Source organism: Myotis daubentonii, chromosome 4 (assembly GCF_963259705.1).
Source record: "Myotis daubentonii chromosome 4, mMyoDau2.1, whole genome shotgun sequence".
In the NCBI taxonomy this organism is placed as follows: Eukaryota; Metazoa; Chordata; class Mammalia; order Chiroptera; family Vespertilionidae; genus Myotis; species Myotis daubentonii.
The window spans coordinates 35,401,228-35,423,586 of record NC_081843.1 but is presented as its reverse complement, the minus strand read 5'-3'; the positions used below and the strand labels follow the sequence as shown (position 1 = coordinate 35,423,586).

At 45.3% G+C, this 22,359-nt stretch overlaps 1 long non-coding RNA gene across 1 annotated transcript; it reads right to left on the bottom strand.

Annotated features, from left to right (window-relative positions):
• Positions 1 to 13,619: 13,619 nt before the first annotated feature.
• LOC132232369 (uncharacterized) lies at positions 13,620 to 21,354 on the bottom strand. Its single transcript, XR_009452414.1, has 3 exons — positions 21,201 to 21,354; positions 16,436 to 16,575; positions 13,620 to 13,889 (listed from the first exon to the last, which is right to left on the bottom strand). It is a non-coding gene; the product is annotated as an uncharacterized LOC132232369 (long non-coding RNA).
• Between the last annotated feature and the right edge of the window lie 1,005 nt (positions 21,355 to 22,359).

Here is a 22,359-nt window from a genome sequence, read left to right as displayed (position 1 = left end):
CTGAAAAGGAAGAGTAACTTCATCAGATGATAAAACAACTCATACAAAAGTTAAAAATAATTGAAGAAGATACAGATAAATGGACTATAAATTTAAGAAAAAGACCCAAATTCAAGTGGGAACTTAATACATGATAAAGGCAGCATTTCAAAATTGTTGGGAAAAGATAGTTATTCACTAGATAGTGGCCAGAGGTGATGGGAGTGGGGAGGCTAGATCTCTTTACATCAGTGGTTCCCAAATTTATTTGGCCTACCGCCTCCTTTCCAGAAAAAATATTACTCAGCGCCCCCTGGAAATTAATTTTTTAAAAATTTTAATAGCAATTAAACAGAAAGATATATGTATTAATGTTTCTACCTTTTTCATAAAATATAGTAAAGAAAGGTGTAAATTAGAAACATTGAAGTTTGAAATTATGAAACTATTTATTGAACTCAGAATAGAAAGGTAATACCAAAAAAGTTAAAACAAATGCACCTGTGGCCATCACCGCCCCGCCCCCCCTCCGCCGGATCGCTGCAGCGCCCACCAGGGGGCGGTAGCGCCCACTTTGGGAATCACTGCTTTACATCTTGGATTCCACTTGGATCCAAGATTTTAACATACATAAATGAAACCATGAAAATGCTTTTAGGAAGGATTCACATTTTAACAATTCTGGAATAGAAAAATATAAATATGATACCAAATAAAGAAGTCATAAAATAGAAACATACTAATCTCTGTTTGTTTTAAAACACAAATACACACACCAAAATAAATAAATAAACCACAGAGAATTTGACAAAATAAATAAAACCACAGAGAATTTGACAATATATATATATATATATATTTTTAAAAGGACATTATATATAATATTGATTTCAGAGAGGAAGGCAGAGGGATAGAGAGATAGAAACATCAATGATGAGAAAGAATCATTGATCGGCTGCCTCCGGCTCCCTACTGGGGATCGAGCCTACAACCCAGGCAGGTGTCCTTGACCTACAACCCAGGCAGGTGTCCTTGAACGGAACCTGGGACCCTTCAGTCCGTAGGCTGACGCTCTATCCACTGAGCCAAATTGGCTAGGGCCAGAGTCCACGTCCTTTACCAAGTTTTCTTGGAAGCCCAATTTTGCTTCTATCTCATTTGCCAGAACTGTCCCATGGCTATATGGTAGGATGTGGAAGTGATTTATTCTTAAACTTTCATCATATAAGTACACAAATCATAAGTATACCACTCCTGGATTCTCAAAAAATGAACACACCCATCTGGCCAGCATCCATATCAAGAAAACAGTGGGAACAGCCTCCTTGCAACTCCCCATGTGTTCTCTCTCAGTCCTTTAGAGGAGGTATTTTTAACCCTTTGCGGTCCAATGTTGTTTTGGAATTCAAACAGTCTGGTTCAAATTAATTGACAGGATTGAATGTTGAACTTTGTAATGTTCTTATTTCTCGACGTTGGACCTGCTCCTAGCGCCTGGTCTGGCGAGTCAGCCTCGAGGTTGGACTGAAAAGGGTTAATGGGTACATTCTCATTGTGACAAGAGTGGGTTCATTAAGGAAAAAGCAATAGTTTTTTGGTGGATTCTTTAGGGTTCTCTGAGCAAAGGAAAAAATACACTCATAGACCTAGACAACGGTATGGTAATTATAAAAGAGGAAGGGGGTGAGGGAGGTGGGAGAGGGTAAAAGGAGGATAAATGGTGATGGAAGGAGACTTGACTTGGGGTGGTGAACATACAATATACAGACGATGTATTATAGAATTGTATACCTAAAACCTATTAACCAATTAAAAAGAAAAAAACAATATAAGTAATCAGCAGTCTTTCACACCTATTATTTTATTTTTTTATTGTTTAAGTATTACAAATAGTAGTACATATGTCTCCTTTTCCCCCCATTGACCTCTCCCCAGCCTCCCCTAGCCCCTGGGCACATGCCCTCACCCCCACCCCCCGCAGTGTCTCTGTCCATTGGTTATCCTTATATGCATGCATAATAAAAGCCATATATGACAAACCTACAGCCAACATCATACTCAATGGGCAAAAACTAAAACCATTTCCTCTAAGAACAGGAATAAGACAGGGATGCCCACTCTTACCACTCCTGTTCAATATAGTACTGGAGGCACTAGCCATGGCAATCAGACAAGAAGCAATAAAAGGTATCCAAATTGGAAAAGAAGAAGTAAAATTGTCATTATTTGCAGATGATATGATATTGTACATAGAAAACCCTAAAGACTCCATCAAAAAACTACTGGACTTAATTAATGAATTTGGCAATGTAGCAGGATACAAAATTAACACCCAGAAGTCTATGGCTTTTTTATACACCAATAATGAACTCACAGAAAGAGAAACTAAAAAAAAATCCCATTTACCATTGCAACAAAAAATTAAGATACCTAGGAATAAATTTAACCAAGGAGGTAAAGGACCTGTACTCAGAAAATTACAGGATGCTGAAAAAAGTGATAGAGGAAGACATAAACAAATGGAAGAATATACCATGTTCATGGATTGGTAGAATCAACATCATTAAAATGTCCATACTACCCAAAGAAATCTATAAATTCAATGCAATCCCAATTAAAATACCAATGGCATACTTCAAAGACCTAGAACAAACTCTTTAAAAATTCATCTGGAATAAAATAAGACCCCAAATAGCTGCAGCAATCTTGAGAAAGAAGAACAAAGTTGGAGGGATCACAATACCAGATATCAAGCTATACTACAAAGCCACTATTCGCAAACCTACCTGGTACTGGCACAAGAACAGACATATAGACCAGTGGAACAGAACAGAGAACCCAGAAATCGCCATTATGCTCAATTAATATTTGACAAAGGAGGCAAGAGCATACAGTGGAGTCAAGACAGTCTCTTCAATAAATGGTGTTGGGAAAATTGGACAGATACATGCAAAAAAATGAAACTAGAGCCCTAACCAGTTTGGCTCAGTGGATAGAGCGTCAGCCTGCAGACTCAAGGGTCCTGAGTTCGATTCCGGTCAAGGGCATGTACCTTGGTTGCAGGCACATCCCCAGTAGGGAGTGTGCAGGAGGCAGCTGATCGATGTTTCTCTCTCATCGATGTCTCTTTCTATCCCTCTCCCTTCCTCTCCGTAAAAAATCAATAAAATATATTTTTTTAAAAATGAAACTAGACCACCAACTTACACCATACACAAAAATAAACTCAAAATGGATAAAGGACTTAAACGTAAGATGGGAAACCATAAAAATCTTAGAAGACAGCTATTATTTTATATGTTCTACCAAAGGCACTCTTATTCTTAAATCTCCCCAAATCTTTCATTTGGAGTCCAAGAAATCTTCTTGTCCTTTAAGAAAGAATGGTTGATATTTACATTTTCTGAATTCTGCCTACATTTTCATATTGTGAGACTGAGACCCAGAGCAGAAACTGACCCCAAGCAAAAACTCTGACAGTCATCGACTCGTAAGTAGATGCAATGAGAAGGTCCCTGTAGAGTGCTGACCAGGTCCCTGAGTTTGTAGAGGTCTGTGAATATGGAGACATCCTAGAGAACCATTAGGGACCTCACCCATGAATGTCATGAATAGTTGAAAACTTTGCAATTCTTCCTACACTTTTTAGAAGTGAGAAAACCCAAAAATGATAAGTGTGACCAAATCTTAGAAAAGAATTCAAAATTTATTTTATTATGGTAGTCATATTGGAGAGAACATCTTTGCTATGAATACAGGAAACTTCCCTTGGGGCTCCCATCCTACTGAACATCCTAATATTCATCTTGGAGAGGATCCCTGCCTGTGGGAGGCATCTGTTAGCAACAGCACCACATGACATCAGCTAATTCACATGTAACAGACACTCCTCAAACGCAATAAGTGTGAACCCTTTCACGAAAGTAAAGCTCATTGAATGTCAGAGAATTCACATTGGAGAAAAACCGTAAGCACATAATGGGAGTAAAATACTTTCAGACAGTGCTCAGGGCTAATAAGACATCTGGGATTTCATGGCAGGAAGGAGCCCTGGGAGCATAATGGATAAGGAAGAACCTTCAATCAGAGTTCCATCCTTAGACAATGTCAGCTAATTCACTTTGGACTTAAAGCAGTTGTATGTGATGAATACGGAATACTATCTAGGGGAGGCGTGGAATGCATTGAACATCAGGTCACTCGTCCTAGCGAGAAGCCTGGGAGCGTAATCAATGTGGAAAATCATTTGGGGACAACATAGCCCTTTCTCATCTTTGGAGAATTCACAGGAAACACACACTCATAAAGACTGTGGGAGGGTGTTCAGTCAGTAATCAGGCTAATTCATTCTGGAGAAAAAGCTTGATTATGGAGAATGGGGAAAAGCCTTTAGTTCTTTCATTGATTTTCAGAGAAACTTTAGTGATGTATGGGGAAACTTGGGGGAAATTCAGGGTTTACAAAGTATCACATGAAAGCATTAATTGCAGTAAGTACAGATTTAAACTTTTTGTTTCCTCCACCCCCACTAAAGCTTTTATTCCATTCTCTGATTATCTCATAGGATTTTGATTTTAATGTCTTATCAACTGACTGCTTTCTCTCCTTCCACCCTAACTCCTTATCTCAGACTAGGATTTTAAATTTTCCAAAAGACATCCTTGCCTCCCACTATATTCACTCTCCCACTGAGGTAGAAGATATTCAGGCCTTGTGCATTTCTTTTTTTTTTTTTTAATATATTTTATTGATTTTAGACAGGAAGGGAGAGGGAGATAGGAACATCAATGATGAGAGAGAATCATTGATTGGCTGCCTCCTGCACGCCCCCTACTGGGGATCGAGCCTGCAACCCAGTCAATGTGCCCTTGGCCAGAATTGAACCTGGGACCCTTCAGTCCACAGGCCGACGCTCTATCTATTGAGCCAAACCAGCTAGGGCAGGCCTTGTGCATTTCTGTCTTCTGGCTTTGCTTAGAAGAGAGGGAGAGAGAGAGAGAGAGAGAGAGAGAGAGAGAGAGAGAGAGAGAGAGAGAGAGAGAAAGAAGAAGAAGAAGGAGGAGGAGGAGGAGGAGGAGGAGGAGGAGGAGGAGGAGGGGGAGGAGGAGGAGGAGGAGGAGAAAAAAACAATAAAGAATAAAGAATGTGGGGAGTACCCATACACAGGATGGTTACCATTCAGGGCACCGTATTCCTAAGAGGATCTAAAATGTCATTAAGGGTGGCTGGAGAGGAACTAAAAGGCCTAGTTTTCCACGAGTTCCAGCTGTTGTAAACTACTTGGAGTTCATAAAATCCTGCTGTGGACACTAGCCTCCTTCTCCAGATGTCATCCAATCCACCCACCATTTGCCCACATCAGCTTACTGCTCCTTCTGTGTGCTTTCCGTGGCTCTCTGGCCCATGCTTAGGCTCTGCATCTCAGGCATGAACACCATCCCCACACCCACCCTCTTCCCGCTGAACTTGGTCTTCCTAAAATTCAACATTGAGCCCCATTTTAGAAGACGCCTGCTTATGCATCTAGAACTTTCCTGAATCTATGTTTTTTCCCTTGTCTGTGTTCTGTAGGCCCCGAGAATTGGGACTAAGTGCTGAAATTGCTCTATAGGCTGTGAGAAATCTTGACTTTATTTCCTGCCATATATGTAAGATTTCCAGTGTCTAAGCTTGGGTTAATTTTCCATTTGGAGCTATATCAAGAGCCTTAGGCTCTAAGGATTTGAAGATGGAGAGGTTCAGGGGAGTGCTATATTGGTCAAAAATGCCTAAGGCTTCAAATAGCAGAAATCTGCTTAGAAAATAGACATTTAACTAATATATCAATAAGACTGGAATTAGGTGGTTCCAGGATAGGTATAGTGGTTCAACAATATCAGCACGGACCCAGGTTCTTTTTGTCTGTCTGCTAGGCCAACCTCGGTGGGTTGGCTTTCTTCCTTGTCCTTGTTGCCTCTTGGTCTCAAGATGGCTGCTGTAGCTCTAAGTGTCAAACATCTATATTCAAAGCAGAAAGAAGGGACAGGCCCCTTCACTATTCCTCTTTGAATCAAAAAGCAAAATTCTTCCCAGAACGTCCCCCAGCCATTTCCTAATATGTTTAGGCAGAACTAAGTCATATGCCCATTTCTAAACCAATGGACAGCAAAAGAAATAAGTAACCAGCTGCTGCAATGACACACATGGGCCTGGTGAGCCATGGAGTGCCAGGGTGCCTCTGCGGCTGGCTCCTTCCTCCTTTTACAGAGTCCCAGCTCTGCTCTGGTCATTCCTTTATCCTCTTGCCCAAGGCAGGCTCATTGTTCCTTCCGGAAATCCGTGCATTTTCACTGTGTCATAGCCTTTTTCCCCCTTCAATCTCTAAGATTTTTCTTCAGTTTAGTTCTGGCTAGCACTGTGGTTGGCAAACCGCGGCTCGCGAGCCACATGCAGCTCTTTGGCCCCTTGAGTGTGGCTCTTCCACAAAATACCACATGCGGGCGCGCATGTACAGTGCGATTGAAACTTTGTGGCCCATGCGCAGAAGTTGGTATTTTGTGGAAGAGCCGGTATTTTGTGAAAGAGCCACACTCAAGGGGCCAAAGAGCCGCATGTGGCTCACGAGCCGCGGTTTGCTGAGCCACAGTTTGCCGACCACTGGGCTAGCACATTGCTACACCCAGGCCCTACTTGCCCTCAACATCTTGTCACACACTGCCTATACTGTCTTATTTTTTTTTTTGGTTCAAATTTCCCAAAAGGAGAGTCTGACTGGTCTAACTAGGTTTCTTTATATTTTTGAGCCAGGTGACTTCAAAAGTCCTTGGCCAGTTTATCATGGATCCTGGTCCAGTGACCATGTATGTATGTGCGGGGAGGGGAAAGAGGCAGGGTCATGTGATACAACACAACCACCTGGTGGTGAGGGCTGAATGAGGCAGCTCCCCACAAAAGGGGTTGTGAGGTTGGACAGGTATAGTGGAGTGGAGCAACAATACAAGTTTAGGGTACTCTACCAAGAGAGAGACCACATGGGAGAAGACTAAAGAGGGTATGAAACACATTTGGACATTTCAGTTCCATTTCAGTAGATGGTACATGGAGAAAAGTGGCAGACAGTACCTGACTTATGGCCACAGTCCAACCATCATGGTCAAATGCAGCCATCTGGTCACTCCAGTTGAGACCCAGTCATGCGGGAGCAGAAATAAACTGTTCCTGCTTTGTCCTGCCTCACAGGATTGACAGCATAATCAGGTTCTTGAATCTGCCATGACTCAAGAATCTCCCCGAATTCCCACAGCAGAAATTCCAGTGACTCCTTGGAGAAAACTGGATATCTCTCGGGAATGTGGCTTTAATAGGGATTGGAAGTGGTCAGTACCTACTGGATTCTCTCTCTCATGAGCCATTTTGTGGCTTTGACAGGCTGAAGAAGGGATTGTGGAAGCAGGACTATTTCAATATGGCCATAAACAGAGGCAGAAAGTGGATTGGCTATTCCAGCAAATGGGATTTAAAATCCTGCAATGGGAAAAGTAGAACTTTCAAGAGCATAGGTAATGGGCAGACCGGGATTCAAATCCTTGTTCTACGTATTAGTTGCATGAAAGTCAAGTTATTTAACTTCTCTAAGTCTTATGTTCTTTATCTGTAACATTTCATAGGATGATTAAATGAGATACTGTAGGCCCTGACCAGGTAGCTCAGTTGGTTAGAGCATCATCCCCATACATTAAGGTTGCAGGTTCGATCCCCGGTGAGGGCACAGACAAGAATCAACCAATGAATGCATCAATAAGTGAAACAACAAATCATTGTTTCTCTCTCTCTCCAAACCAATAAATAACTTTTTAAAAATAAATAAATGAGATACTGCATGTGAAGCACTTGGCACAGCTGGCATTAAAGGTGTTAGTCACTGCAATTGTGCCTTATACACTCAGTGAGTGGGGTCAGAGCCCCAGCAAGAACAGTCTGCTTGTCACTGAACATCAGAAGAGGCTGCCCTGGCTGTTCTGGACAGGGAAGTCTCCTGGTGTCCTCTGTGGTAGGGAGTAGGGGGTAGATCTGGTTTCTTGAGCAATTTCCTAGAAGCCTTTGGAACTGCTTGGCCAATTCTCTAGGAGTGTGGAGCTCACAGTCACCTGACCCCTCTCCAGTCCCTTCCTCCTTCAATAGCCTTCACTTCATTATCCATTTAATTTCCTATGCCTGTTTGCATAATTTCTTAGTCACTTTGGTCTTGGCATAGTCATTAGAAGAGTGATCTGAGAGGGTGTTCTGGAGACTCCCTGCAAATGACATTCCGTCTAAAAACTTCCAAGACCGGAGCACAAAACCCAGCGACCAGCTGTCCTCCTGCCCGTGAACGTGTAAGCCTTGCTAAGCAGATGCAGAGGCAGCTGGCGAGGACCCTCCCTTTCCTTCTCTTCCTAACGCTCAATGGTGGGCTCACAGCTTCTCCAGGTTCAACGTCCCACCGCCTAGCAGCAGCCTTGGGTCCCTAGGAAATGCAGTTTTCACAGGCAGTGCCAGCACTGGGAAGCAGCTCTGATATCCCACCAAGAACATTCTAACTTACTAGCTGTTAAAGAAAGGTAGAAGAGCCCTGCTGGTGTTTCTCAGTGGTTACAGCGTTGGCCAACAGACTGAAAGGTCGAGGGTTCCATTCTCGGTCAAGGGCATGTACCTGGGTTGCGGGTTCACTCTCCGCCCCCAGTTGTGGCACGCGTGGGAGGCAACTAGTCATTGTGTCTCTCACATTGATGTTTCTCTCTCTCTCACATTCCCTGCCTTCCACTCTCCCTGAAAAGCAATAGAAAAAATATCCTCAGGTGAGGATTAACAACAACAAAGAAAAGTGGAAGAGAGCTCTAAGGCTCTATAAGACCTTAGATGTACACACAGAATGTCTCTCCCCCTCCCCCTCTCTTTTTTCTTTCCCCAGGGGAGGCAGAGATTTTGCAACAACAAAAGGCAGGGAGCCCTTTCTGTGTTTTGTGCTTGGGACCCAGAACTTTGCTATACATCAAAGGGATGGTGCACTCTCACTGGGGATGCGAGTGGCCCAGGTGGACATTCACTACAGCCATTAACATCTCTTCTCATTGCCTCCATGAACTTCTCGGTTGCTGCTAACTATAGACACAATTCACGTACTCCATGCCAGACGAACGCCTACTAGGTGCTAAGCTAGGCACTGTGAATATGGAGATGCTTCAGACCTTGCCCTTAAGAGCTCCAAGTTCATGCCGAAGGTGGCCCCTAAGCCAGCCATACTTAGCCAGGCCACTCTGATGGACAGCTCTACAACAATACTGATTTCTTGCTTATTTCCTGCCCGCCCCGCAAGGTCATTCCCAGGATTAGAACAATGCATGGTGGGTAGCAACAGTTCTCAGGCAGAGCTGAGGCAATGGGGACAAAGCATCTGCCACTTACGGATATCGGGGTTAAGCAGGCTGGGGGGCGGTGTCAGGTGGGGAGGTGGTAATCCCAGTGAGATCACCTTCCTCCTGTATGATGTGGACAAGACCAACCAACAGTCATCCCAGAGAAGGCGGCTCCGACTTCAGTCAAAGGTAAACGCACCTGCATCCATGACTGCCCTGAACCACGATCCACCAGCTTCACTTGCAGTGTCCACAAGTCGTCCTGAGTCTCTCCACGTCTCTCAGAGGTGCCAGGAAGAACATAAAGATGAGATGTGTTCTTTTTCTTGCAAAGAGCTTGAAGTCTGTTCGAGAAGAAAAAGGCTTTTGATTATAAAGGTATGAAGGACTGGGACGTTACGTTGAGCGCTAAGTGGGTTTTACAGGCAGTGAACGCTCATAGATGTGCAGAGCAGGAGCCCAGTGCAGGCCTGCAGGGTCCCTGGAAGGCTTCAGGGAAGAAGCGGGCTTTGGGCAGGCTTGGAGGATGGGCAGAATTCAGGGGGAAGGGATGCATTCCAGGGGGAGTGTGGCGTGAGCAACGACCCCGGGTGCTCAGGACATAGGCCCTTCTTCATTCCCTGTGCGCCCCCTGCTCCTGCTGTAATCACAAGAGGAGAAAGCCAGAGGCTGCTGTCTCCTTGCACAGCAGTTTCTCGGAAACGGGGGAGGGGGGGCCTGTGACACTCTCATTTCCTATGGTGTCATCACAGTGTGAAGCCAGGATCAAGGCTGTGCTGTCAACACAAACCTCAGCCTTCCGGCCAGAGTAGAACTGTGGGGTCATCCTGGGAGGACTGCTTCTCTTCAGACGCCAGGATCTGGGGACTTGACGCTGATAAAGACATCATCTTGGGAAACCAGACTCTCAGCCCAAACCTGGCTCTGCTGGCACAATGCACGTGGCCAAACATTTGGACAGAATCCTGGCAGAATATCAAAGAACTCATGGAGCAGAGAAAATCTTTGAATATTATGAATAGAGAAAATTTCCATTCATCTCCTCATTCACACTGGAGATACCCTATGAATAGCAGCAGTGCAGGAAAATCCTCAGAGGGAGTGAGCAGCTGTCAGGGAGGATAAAATCACAGGGCCGGGCTCTAGTACAGATAGAGCAGAACCCACGTCAGAGCTCAACCTTTAGCGTCTCAGACAGGAGAAAACTCCTCAATGAGTGGAGTGACGCACTGAGAAAGCACAAACCTCACCCAGCAGCACATTAGCCATTCTGGAGCTAAATCTTTCAAATGTAATGAATTGGGGGTGGTGATCATTTGAGGAGAAATCAGCCCTTATTCATCACCGGAAGATTCTGACTGCAGAGAGCGGTTATGAATGATGGAGCTCATGAAACACAGACCACGCAGGGCCCAAAGAAGGCTGCGGGAGGGGCCTCATAAGAGAAAACACGATGAAAGGGCAAATCTAGAACTTGTACTTTTAGTACCAGACCTGACAGACTTTGGCTATAGGGAAAGCAGGCATCCTGAGGGAGAGAGCTGGTTCAGTGACACAGATGTGCACCTATAACCCTTGGGGTCCACATGCGGGGGTACTAATCTGTGCATGAGAAGAATCTGGGCGCTGCAACTCTTGGCCATTTCCTCTCCATGGGGCTACAATGCCTCCCTTTCTTCTTTCTTCAGTAAAGTCTTGGCCTGTGTCTTCACATGTGCGTAATCTCTAACTGGTGGTGTCAGGGGGGCAGGAGACCACCTGCCCATCAACAGGCCAGTGACTACCTTACATGTTTGACCACTGGCAAGCATGCCGCAGGGGATGCTGCTGTGACTGGCTGGTCCAATCAGTTATTCATTCATTCATTCAGCAAGTACCATTTAGGTACCTGCTCTGATCTCTACCTGGCACTATTATCTCTGCCGAAGAACAAGGACAGGGAAGGAGGTCTCAGCAGCAAATGGCTTGGCAACTTCGGGGAAAAGAAAGGGGAATCAGGAAAACAGTAGCATCTCTGAGACTGTCGGAGTGTCTGTGTCCCCAGGTTTCAGGTTGGAGGGGGTTAGGAGAGAGCACTGGGGAGGGAAGGAGAAAGAACTCTGATCTGACTGTCTACCACATGTCAGGCCAGAGTAGGATTTCTCAGCGCAATCCTGCAAGCCTGGCACCCTTTACCTCCCTTTGTAAGGAAGGAAGGTAAGGCACAGGCGCAGCCAGCAAGGGGCAGAGCTTTCCTTGAAGCTGGATCTGTTCACTCCAAACCCCACTGTTTCTCAGCAATCACAAGGGAGAGGCCTGGTCCTGTAGCACCACTGTCCCCGGGTATGTTCCCAGAGACTCCGGGGACAACAGGAGGCACGTGGTGAACTGGGGAGGGCTGGCTTTTGAAGACTCTACTTCAAGGAATTGGGAAAGGCACACTCATTCATTCCTCCATCCATTTACTAAATCTTTGTTGAGCCCTACGGAGTGCCAGGCACTGTGCTCTGGTGTTGGGAATGTGAGTGAAGTAGCCTGACATGGTCCCCGCCCTCATGGAACTTCCGTTCTAGAGGCCGTCATCCCGCATGCTATGCTATGGGCAGCCTCTCCTGCCCATGGCCTTGGCAGTTCCTGCCCTTCTGCCTTTCTTTCATGTGCTCATTTTTTTCATCACAGTAACAGCCTGCTGACCTGGTCACACAGGGGGGCCTGACTGTTAGGCACTGGGAGAGCTGAAGTCTATTCCACATGCTCACACATGCTACGCACAGAAGAGAATCACATAAGCCAGATTCACAGGGCTGAGAGTGACTTCTGGGAGGAAGATGTCAGCTAAGACCTGGAAGAAAAAGTTCCAGCCTGGTGTGTGCTGAGAAGCGCCTTCCAGAGAGAAACACGCTAGAAGGTGTGCTAGTGACGGAGCAGAGTGAGAGGGGCTGGAAGATGGCCAGTGCCGTGTTTGTGAGGAGCACAGAATATGGGGTGGAGGGAGGAGAAGAGCCACCCAGCCAACAAGGGCCCTTAGGCTGGACCCTAAGAACAATGAGGACCGTGAAAAATGTTGGGTTTGGGAGATGACCTGATCAGGTTTGTAGTTCATCCCCTCGTTCAGAAGCCCAAGGCTGCAACAGTGAGGAGACAGCTGTTCAAGGATCTGTTAAATTGGTGCAGATGTGGTTATAGAGTGAGAATGTGAGTTCCATCTTTTTTTTTCCTCATGAACCAGGGTTTCCAAGAGATGCAGTGAACAGAATTACTATAGGTGGCCTCAAGGGGAGCTGAAGGAGACTTCATGGTTCCCCAGAAATTTTGGGACAGATGTGCATGAGCAAACATCCCCCTCTTGTGGTCTAAAGTGGTATTGCTATTGTGTTCACAAACAATGCCTGCAGGAACCTTGCTTCTCTCACTGTGAGAGCCAGGTGAGAAAGAAGTTGGGGCTGCATGTAGCTGTGGGACCAGGGGGTGCCCACCTCTTTTTTTTTTTTTTTAGAAATCTGAAATATATATATATATATATTAGGAAGACACTCAATGTTACCAGTGATTCTGGAATAGGTGATTACATTTTTTTCATCCATATTTTTAAAGTTTCTGTTACGGACATGGATTAGTTTTGTTAGAAAAAAGAGAGAGAGCCAAAACCGGTTTGGCTCGGTGGATAGAGCGTCGGCCTGCAGACTGAAGGGTTCCAGGTTCGATTCCGGTCAGGGGCATGTACCTTGGTTGCGGGTGCGTCCCCAGTGGGAGGTGTGCAGGAGGCGGCTGGTTGATGTTTCTCTCTCATCGATGTTTCTGGCTTCTCTGTCCCTCTCCCATCCTCTCTGTGAAAAATCAATAAAAATATATTAAAAAAAAAAAAAAGAAGAAGAGAGAGAGAGAGAGAAAATGTATCACGTTACAAACCTGGTTGGTTACAAAGCCACAAAGAGAGGGTCTGTTTTGGGGGACCAGACTTCCTGAAGGATGCCTGACCCACTCTCTCTAGCCATGTCCTTCATTCCCCTTCAGCTCTCACACACCCCAGCCTCTCCTGCCCATGGGCTTGGTGGTCCCTTTCTCTCATATGTTCCCCTTTCACTCATAAAAGCAACACCTTCCTGACCTGGTCACACCGGTGGGCCTGACGGCCAGGTTCTGGGAGACCTGGAAGTCCATGCTACCCTTGAGGGTTCTATCCTGTGCGGCTCAGATGCTGAACCAGGGCCGGGTCTGCCACATGTGCTGCATCTACGGGGTCTTTGCCTGGACAACTTTTCTGATTTTGAACAAGGGGCTCACCTGGCCTGCAGGTTTGATCACTCTCGTCACCTTCACAGATTTTGTTTCTCCTGTTTGAAACTCTTCAAACTCTTCCCATGGGTGGGCAAGCTGCTTGACTTCCCCTCTGGAAGGTTCCCTGATGCTGGTCTAAGGTACTGGAACATTCTGAGCGGTATTCCAGCACTGGTGCCTGCAAAGTTTCACTGAGTCTGCATGAGCTACCGGTGGGGTCTTCTTTCAGCAAGTTCCTGATCTGAGCTGAACTCCTTGTCCTCAGTCCTTAGGTCACAACTGAAATTATACATAGTGCAAAGTAAAAAGCTATTGAAATAAAATCCATGCCTATCATAGGGGATCGATTACATAAATAATGGCATGTGATATAGCAATAAAAATGAGGCTGTAAAATAATAAATGATCCTACATTTTTTAAAAAGGTTATAAATACTATACATGTAGTAAGATTATAAGTTGCTTTCATTTACTTTTTAAAAATAAAACATTTTTATGGATTTCAAAGAGAAAGGGAGAGGGGGAGAGAGATAGAAACATCAATGATGAGAGAGAATCATTGATTGGCTGCCTCCTGCATGCCCTGGGGATCGAGTCCAAAAGCCAGGCATATGCCCTGACCAGGAATTGAACCATGACCTCCCGGTTCACTGAGCCACACCGGCTGGGCTACTTTCATTTTCTTTTTAGCTGTATTTGTATTTCCTATAATGAACATGTATTACTTTTATAAGAAAATGTCTCAAATTAATATTTTATAAACTTGGGGAGTGGATGAGGAAAAAGCAGGGGACCAAAATGGTAGTGGGGTGACAGGAGGGGAAATCTGAGAAGTAGGGAAGAGTAAGTTGAGCTCTCCTGGCCACACAGGAAGGGGGTGTTGCTAAGGAAGGGAGCCAAAAACGTTGCTCCAAGGAGCCAAGGTTAGTGACCTCCAAAGAGTGAAGTCCTGGGGTATCCCTTGGAGGGTGGCAGAGGATGGAGGCTTGAGGTAACTGCAGAACAGGTAAAAAGGAAGGGGCCTGGGCAGAGGGAAGAAAGCAGGATTTGAAGGTATGGTCCTGTGTTGGACAAAGAACTCATACACATCTTAAACAATAATTTAAAAATAATTTTATATGTAAGCACTTTGTAGTTTACATTTCTCATTTACTTTCTCCTCTATTATTTTATTTGATGCCTGCAGATGAGGAAACAGAAGTTCAGAGAAGTGAAAGGACTTGCCCAAGATCACATAGTATACAGGGGAGCCAGGACCTGAATCCAGTTGGTTCCAGTGTTCATTTTGCTGGGCTAAAATACTCAGCTTTCCTTCCTGAGCATGGGCAGTGAAGGTGAATAAAGGCCAAGGGGGATACTACAGTTAACTACTGGTAGTGATCGAACACTGACTGATTAGAACAGATGCTGGTCTCATCAGCAGATCCAGAAGCAGGGGCCTGGAGTCCTCTTATCGGACCCGGTGATAAGTATTAGATGCTGGACCTTAGAGAGGTCCTGAGGGTTGGGGGAGGGGGGCAGGGAGCAGGAGGGGAGTAACTAGAGTGGCCAAGGTGGCTCTTAGGGGACACAGCAGAAACCTGATTAACGATTAGTCTAGATGCATTTCAATATTTTAACAACCCATCCATCCATTCTGGTGGGAACCAGATAAGTGTCATCCCTGCCTCTGGCCTCCCCTAGTTTTGTGTCCCAGAGATCCCAACAGAGACAGGAGACAAGAGACTGTAGAAGCTGTTGAACATGTCGCTTATTTCAGTGGGGGAGCTGAAATAAGGACACAGAACAAGAAGAGACTGATGTTCTCCCTGATGTAGGAATCCACGGGCACCTACAAATTTGTGAAGTCAACTCTTGGTTCCTTGTGCTCATGCAGAGATCAGTGGACACTACTCATCTACAGCAGCGGCCTCCTAGTGGTGTTTCTTGGCTTTGCAATGAGTGTGTATTGTCCGGTTACAAAGGAGTGCTAAGTTCTGAGAACTTACAGCAAAGAAACAGTGACCTACCCACTCCTCTCGGAAGGAGACACAGGAGGGTGCCCGCCCCTCCACCCTGCCTGCTCCCCTGGGGCCGTGGTCGGCAAACCGCTGCTTGAGAGCCACATGCGGCTCTTTGGCCCCTTGAGTGTGGCTCTTCCACAAAATACCACGTGCGGGCGCGAGGTACAGTGCGATTGAAGCTTCGTGGCCCATGCCAAAGGCCAGCTTAGGAGTACCCTAATTAAGTTAATAACAATGTACCTACCTATATAGTTTAAGTTTAAAAAATTTGGCTCTCAAAAGAAATTTCAGTCGTTGTGCTGTTGGTATTTGTCTCTGCTGACTAATGAGTTTGCCGACCACTGCCCCGACCCCCTTGCCTTTCCCTGAAGCAGAGCCCCCTCCACACACCCCACTGGGTGGCTTGATCTCCTAGGTTCCCTTCAAATTGAATACAGGCCTCTCGTAGGGAAGAAGAAAAGATAAAGTTATTGTAAATAAAGCTCTCCGTGAGCTACACCATTGAGTGTGATTTGGCTAAAAAGCAATCACACCAGAATTCAAAACAGCCCATTGCTGTAAACTCCTCTGAAATGAAGGACACAGCTGTGGCTGGGGCACCTGTGAATGACTGAGATGAGGCTTTCCGTTCCCTTTGCTGTCCTCCAACGACCTCAGTAGCCCTGAGTTCTGGACTGAAGGCCTCACACTAGTTTGGTGATCACACTCAGCTCTCAGCAGAGACCTGAAGCTGTGATGCTCTGTCCTGCTTTCCAACACAGGCGGGCCCAGGAAAAAGAAACGAACACCTTGCTCTCTTCTCCCGGGGGTGCTGCCTCTTACCGCTGGCTTGGAGGGACTGGTGCTCCCAAGACTCAATTGGCTGAAGCTGGTGATGGGAGGGGACCCTTGTGCAGATGGTGGAGGTGCTATCTTCTCCCGAAAACGTCCTGTCCTGGAGCCAGTTAAGAAAATTGGGAGCTCTGAAAGAAATAAAGAGAATTACTTGCTCTTGTTAGACATTTCCCCTAGTGCAGTGGTCGGCAAACTCATTAGTCAACAGAGCCAAATATCAACAGTACAATGATTGAAATTTCTTTTGAGAGCCAAATTTTTTAAACTTAAACTATATAGGTAGGTACATTGTTATTAACTTAATTAGGGTACTCCTAAGGCTTAGGAAGAGCCACACTCAAGGGGCCAAAGAGCCCCATGTGGCCCGCGAGCCATAGTTTGCCGACCACAGCCCTAGTGTATTTCTTCAAAAATTATTTCCTGGTTACAAAGCAACATGTGTTCATTGCAAAAAATAATTGTTACATATTTAACAAGAAATGTTTAAAGAGAAAGTCCTTTATGATCCTATTTCCCAAGATACTGTAAATTTTTTAAAATTAATTTTATTTAAATTTTTTCCCGTTTTATTGAGATATGGAATTAAAAGTTATATATATTTAAGGTGTACAGGTTGATTATTTCAAATTAAATTTTGATTCATTTTGGTAAAAATAGTTATTTTGAAAATTAAATAAGTTTGATTTATATTAAAGTAAATATAATTTGGGTCTATTGATATGATCATATTTTCTGAATTTTCCCTTAAATGTCTTAGTTTCAAATATTCTGTCTAGTTGTTCTCAACAGATATCAGAACACCCCAAAATCTAACCTACCTCTCCCAGGTGGCTTCTGAAACCTGGAAACGGTACCCAAATCCTTTGTTAGTACACTTGTAATTAGTTTTCTTTTCTGGGTAACAAATTACTCTAAAATTTAGCAACTTAAAACAACTAACATGAATTTTCTGTCCCTGAGGGTGGGAAATTGGGGAGCAGCCGAGCTGGGTGGTTCTAGCTCAGGTCCTTTATGAGGATAAGGCCAAGACGTCTGCTGAGACTGGGAGTTTTTCACACTTCGGGTTTGTGCCTCCAGAGGTAACAAGTTTGCTAAGAACACAATGTGGAAAGATCACACCCCTCAGGGTCCCGGGGTTCGTCTTTCAGGAAGAGGGTAAACGAAGGGGCACGGAGTCAGAGCCCTTACTTTCCAGTTTCAAGAAGAGGGTGGGTAAGAAGCACCAGGCATGGGAAGTGCAGCCAGCAATGTGACTCTGTATTGTGGAAGAACATGTATTTTAGCTTCTGTAGAGAATGATTAAAAATTGAGTGGTTTAAATAATGTTTTAAATGAAGCATACCCAGGTAAGAATGAGAATCAGAATGTCACAGGAAAAAACCCCCAAACCTCTAGGACAGCGGTTCTCAACCTGTGGGTCGCAACCCCTTTGGCGGTCGAACGACCCTTTCACAGGGGTCGCCTAAGACCATCCTGCATATCAGCTATTTACATTACAATTCATAACAGTAGCAACATTACAGTTATGAAGTAGCAACGAAAATAATTTTATGGTTGGGTCACAACATGAGGAACTGTATTTCAAGGGCCAGAAGGTTGAGAACCACTGCTCTAGGAGGTCATCCAAGACCTGATTTATGTCCCACAGGTAAAAAGGCAAGAGCTAGGATGAATAGAGACACACAGAGCTGGGTCAACATAGATTTGGTCTTTCTTTGGAGGAGGACAGCCCCCTCCCTATTCTGACACCTGTTCTCTCTTCTCCTACCTGCTGGCCTGGCTCATTGAGTTCTCTCTCTCCAAGGCCCAGGTGCTTTCCCAGGCCCAGCACTGCAGCTCCCAGGGCAGAATGGCCAGGAACTTCTCCAGCAGCAGCAGCTTCAGGTTCAGTTCCTTCGAGGGCATCTCAGGCCTCAGCCACTGGCAGCAGAGTTCCTGGGGACATGGCAGAACCTCATGGATCCCAAACCTCCTAGTCTTAGAACTGTCTGAAGTGTGGACAGGCCAGCTCGGGCTGGAAGATTCCTTGTGGCAAGGTCTCTTCCTTACCCCCTCAAGTGGTCCTCTGCCTCTACCTTCACGGTCAGAATTCTGTCCTATTGTTGAGGGGTCTGGGTGACCAAGGACACAGCTCCCTCTCCCTTAATGCTTGATCATTCTTAACTGGAGAAGTCCTCAACGAGGCTCACTTGTGCAGGGGAAGATTAAGTTTCAGGTAAACTTCTCATGAGCTTCTTTATATGTAGGCACTTTCTGAAAACCATAAAATCCATTAAAAAATTAAAAACCTGATTATAGAAAATTTCAGTCCCATTAAAGAGAATACAATAATACAATGAACTCTCACATAGCCATCACACAGCTTCCATAGCCCAAGTTCCCCTATTTTCTGCCATTCTTGTTTCTTCCACACCCCATCACACTTCCTATGTGTGTGTAGTACTTGAAAGCAAATCCCACACAGTATACACAGTAAATCTTTTTTCTGATAACTCAGTATGTAGCTCTAGGAGTTAAGAAAATTACACTTGAAAATTTTTTTTTTGGTTAATTCTCACCTAAGGATGTTTTTCCATTGATTATTTTTAGAAAGAGTGGGAGAGGGAGACACACAGAGAGAGAAACATCTATTGGTTGCCTTCTGCACGTGCCCTGACCAAGGGCCAGGGATCAAGCCTGCAAGGGAGGTAGTGCCCTTGACCAGAATAGAACCTGGGACTCTTTAGTCAGAGGACTGACGCTCTATCCACTAAGTCAAACCAGCCAGGGCTACACTTGAACTTTTTAAAAAAAAATGTATGATAGTAGAGAGAACAGTTTAGTGGTCTCCTTGTATCTATTTCCACCTTCAATAATTACTGACACCTGGCTAATCTGCTTCCATCTGCTCCCCCCCAGGTATTTTTCAAGCAAATCTCAGACATCACTTCACCATATAGTTTGCAGTTTATGTTCCTAAAACTATTTTCCTTTTTAAAGCGCAACCCCAATAGCATTATCCCTGCCGGAAGCCAGTTCCAGCATGACAGCAGGGCTGAATCTGGGAATGGCTGAAGGCATTTCCCCAAACCTGAATAGGATACATTAAATTGATTGTTGGCTGCCAGACAGCTCAGGGCATCTTAATCTACATGGTATTTCCTCCTATTGGCCAAACACCAGAACAGCTGTAGGCTAATTCTTCCATTCTGACAATGCCTCTGTATATGAAACCCTGACCCTTTGAAGTGTGTATCTTTGCCTGGCCTCAGGACAATTTATGTTAATAAAAAGCATGGGGTCCTGAGACGAGGAGATCTTAGATCTTAGTTTCCTTTAAACTAGGCTCCTCTGACCCTCAAATGCCTCTCAAAATTATATTTCGTCTCTGGACTCCTATCTAATCTACGCACAGCCTTCTCCAGATTGCTGAACCCTTCTAGATGCCGGGTCAAGAACCCCGGCATATCCCAACTAAAATTTTAAAACAAACCCTTAATATCATCAATGTTCACATTTTTCTGATTTTTAAAAAATATTTTTATTAATTTCAGAGAGGAAGAGAGAGATAGAAACGTCAGTGATGAGAGACTCATTGATCGGCTGCCTCCTGCACGCCCCCCACTGGGGATGGAGCCCGCAACCCATACATGTGCCCTTGGCCGGAATCGAACCCGGGACATTCAGTCCGCAAGCCGACGCTCTATCCACTGAGCCAAATGAGCTAGGGCACATTTTTCTGATTTTTAAAAAATTCACAATTTTATGGTTGTTAGCATCATGATCCAAATAAGGTCTACACATTGCATTTGGTTGATAAGTCTCTTAGTCTACAGGTCCACTTCTCTTAAATTATTTTTGCCTTGAAACGAAGTATTTCAGCTGTTTGTTCTTAGAACGAAAAGACGCTTAAACGCTTGAGCGCCTGTTCTGTGATCCGCACTGTGTCCTGCGGACAGCCCTGGCCGGACCCTCCGTCGGGGCCATTCCCCGGTTCTCTCTGGGCTGCTACCTCCCTGTCACAGCAGTGGGTTGGGCTGGATGTTCTCTACCAAAGGCTCCTCCGGGACTCACAAGGACCCCTCTCATCACTGTGATTCGGCGGATCTACGCCAGCCGAGCGCATTCCCCGGGAACTCTCGCCGCGACCCATCCAAGCGGGGCCGGCGCACGAACGACACCCCGCCTCTCCAGGAGGCCGTCCACTTGCCTCGGTGCTCGGAAGCCCAGGTAACGCCAGAGGAGCTTGCCCCAAACGCGGGAAAACCCTCACCACCCGCAGGGCGAGCAGGCGGCGGTCCGCTCTGACCGCGGAGGCGAGCGGTAAGGGTAGCGGCTCGGGCCTCCGGGGCGCGGGCCCGCCCCCGCCCAACTGCTGTCCTCCGAGTCCCCTGCGGAGGGCCGTTAGCCACGGGCTCGAGGCTCTACGACCTTTCTGTGTCCTGGGCCAGCAGGTGACCGTGCGCAGACAGCACCCCACCAAGGCGCCTCCGATACCCAGCCCCTGGTTCTGGGGCCAGAGGAGGCAGAAACACTCGGCTGGGCGGGGGCTCCGGACTACATTTCCCAGGAGACTCTGGGCACAGCACACTTCCGGCCGTGCGGCACAAAAAAACGTAACTTGGAGTTGCCACAGAGACAAATCCCCGGGTAATTGGGCTTCTGAAGCCCTTGAACAGAGAAGCGGAGACAGAGGAGAGGGATGGAGTAGGGAAGGAGAATGGGAAATGTGGTTGAGAAGCAACGTGAAAGAGCAACAACCCCTTCGGTTTACCTTTTTTGTTTCCACGGACGCTCACGGTTCTCACGAACATCGCACAGCCCTCTGGGTAATGCAGGCGACGTTGCCTTAAGGACTATGGGAAATGTAGTCACTGATTAACTGTCTCTACAATGTAATATCATTATACAGACTTACAGCTGACCTTTGAAATATATTGTGGAATTCTCTTTTAAAATACCACAATTTTATTTCTATTTCCCTTTAGAAAAAAAATCCTTGGGATTTTCACAATATCCAAACAGTAAATCCATTGTGCTCACTTAGGTCTGAGTATTTGCAGGTAACTGACACGTCTGACTATGGCTTTGCACCAGGCCCGCGTTCCGTCCTGAGCGGCAGTGCAGAGTCACTGCTACGATACAGGTGAAATTCTTTCACTAGCACAGTCAGTATAACCACAGGTCTGTATTAATCACGAGGGGTAACCTCTTTACCAGGACATTACTAGAACCTTTTGCCAAGGTAGTAACAGGAAAATGCATCTGCGATAAGCCGGGTTTGCTGAGCAAAGGGGATAAAACCCTTTCATCTTGTCCACCCAAACAAGTTTTACCTCCTTAACATTTACGGAATCTGTGCCGTTCTCTTCATGCCAACACCCTCTGCTGTATTTCAGACACTGCATTTCCTGATCAACCTGCTCTCAGTCTTGTTCCCTTAATTTGTTCTCCACACTGCCACCAAAGTAATTGTCACTGCTCTGCTTAAGGCTCTTCATTGGCTAAAAGAATCAAGTTCACACTCCTTGGCTGGCATGTGTATTTGACCTTAACTACTGTCTCCTGTTAGTCTTCTTATACGTAAGAATCAACTTTTAGGTCAGTGATTTTTTTCAATGGTGTGCTGCAAGAATTTTTAAAACATGCATTACCTGACTAGTCAGAGGCATTGACCTCTTTTCCATTAGATTGTAAAAAAAGAAAAATACAACAGCCAATATATCAATAGCCATCCACTATGAATAAATTAAAACTATACTTACTTTTTTTATTTTTGTCAGATCAGCAAAAAGTATATTTTGGTGTGCTGCATAATTTTAGTAATTAATTTATGTGTCCCATGAGATGAAAAAGGTTGAAAATTGCTGCTCTAGGTGGTTCTTCATCTCATGTGATTGATGCTTTAAAGCTATTGTCACTATTTTTAAAAA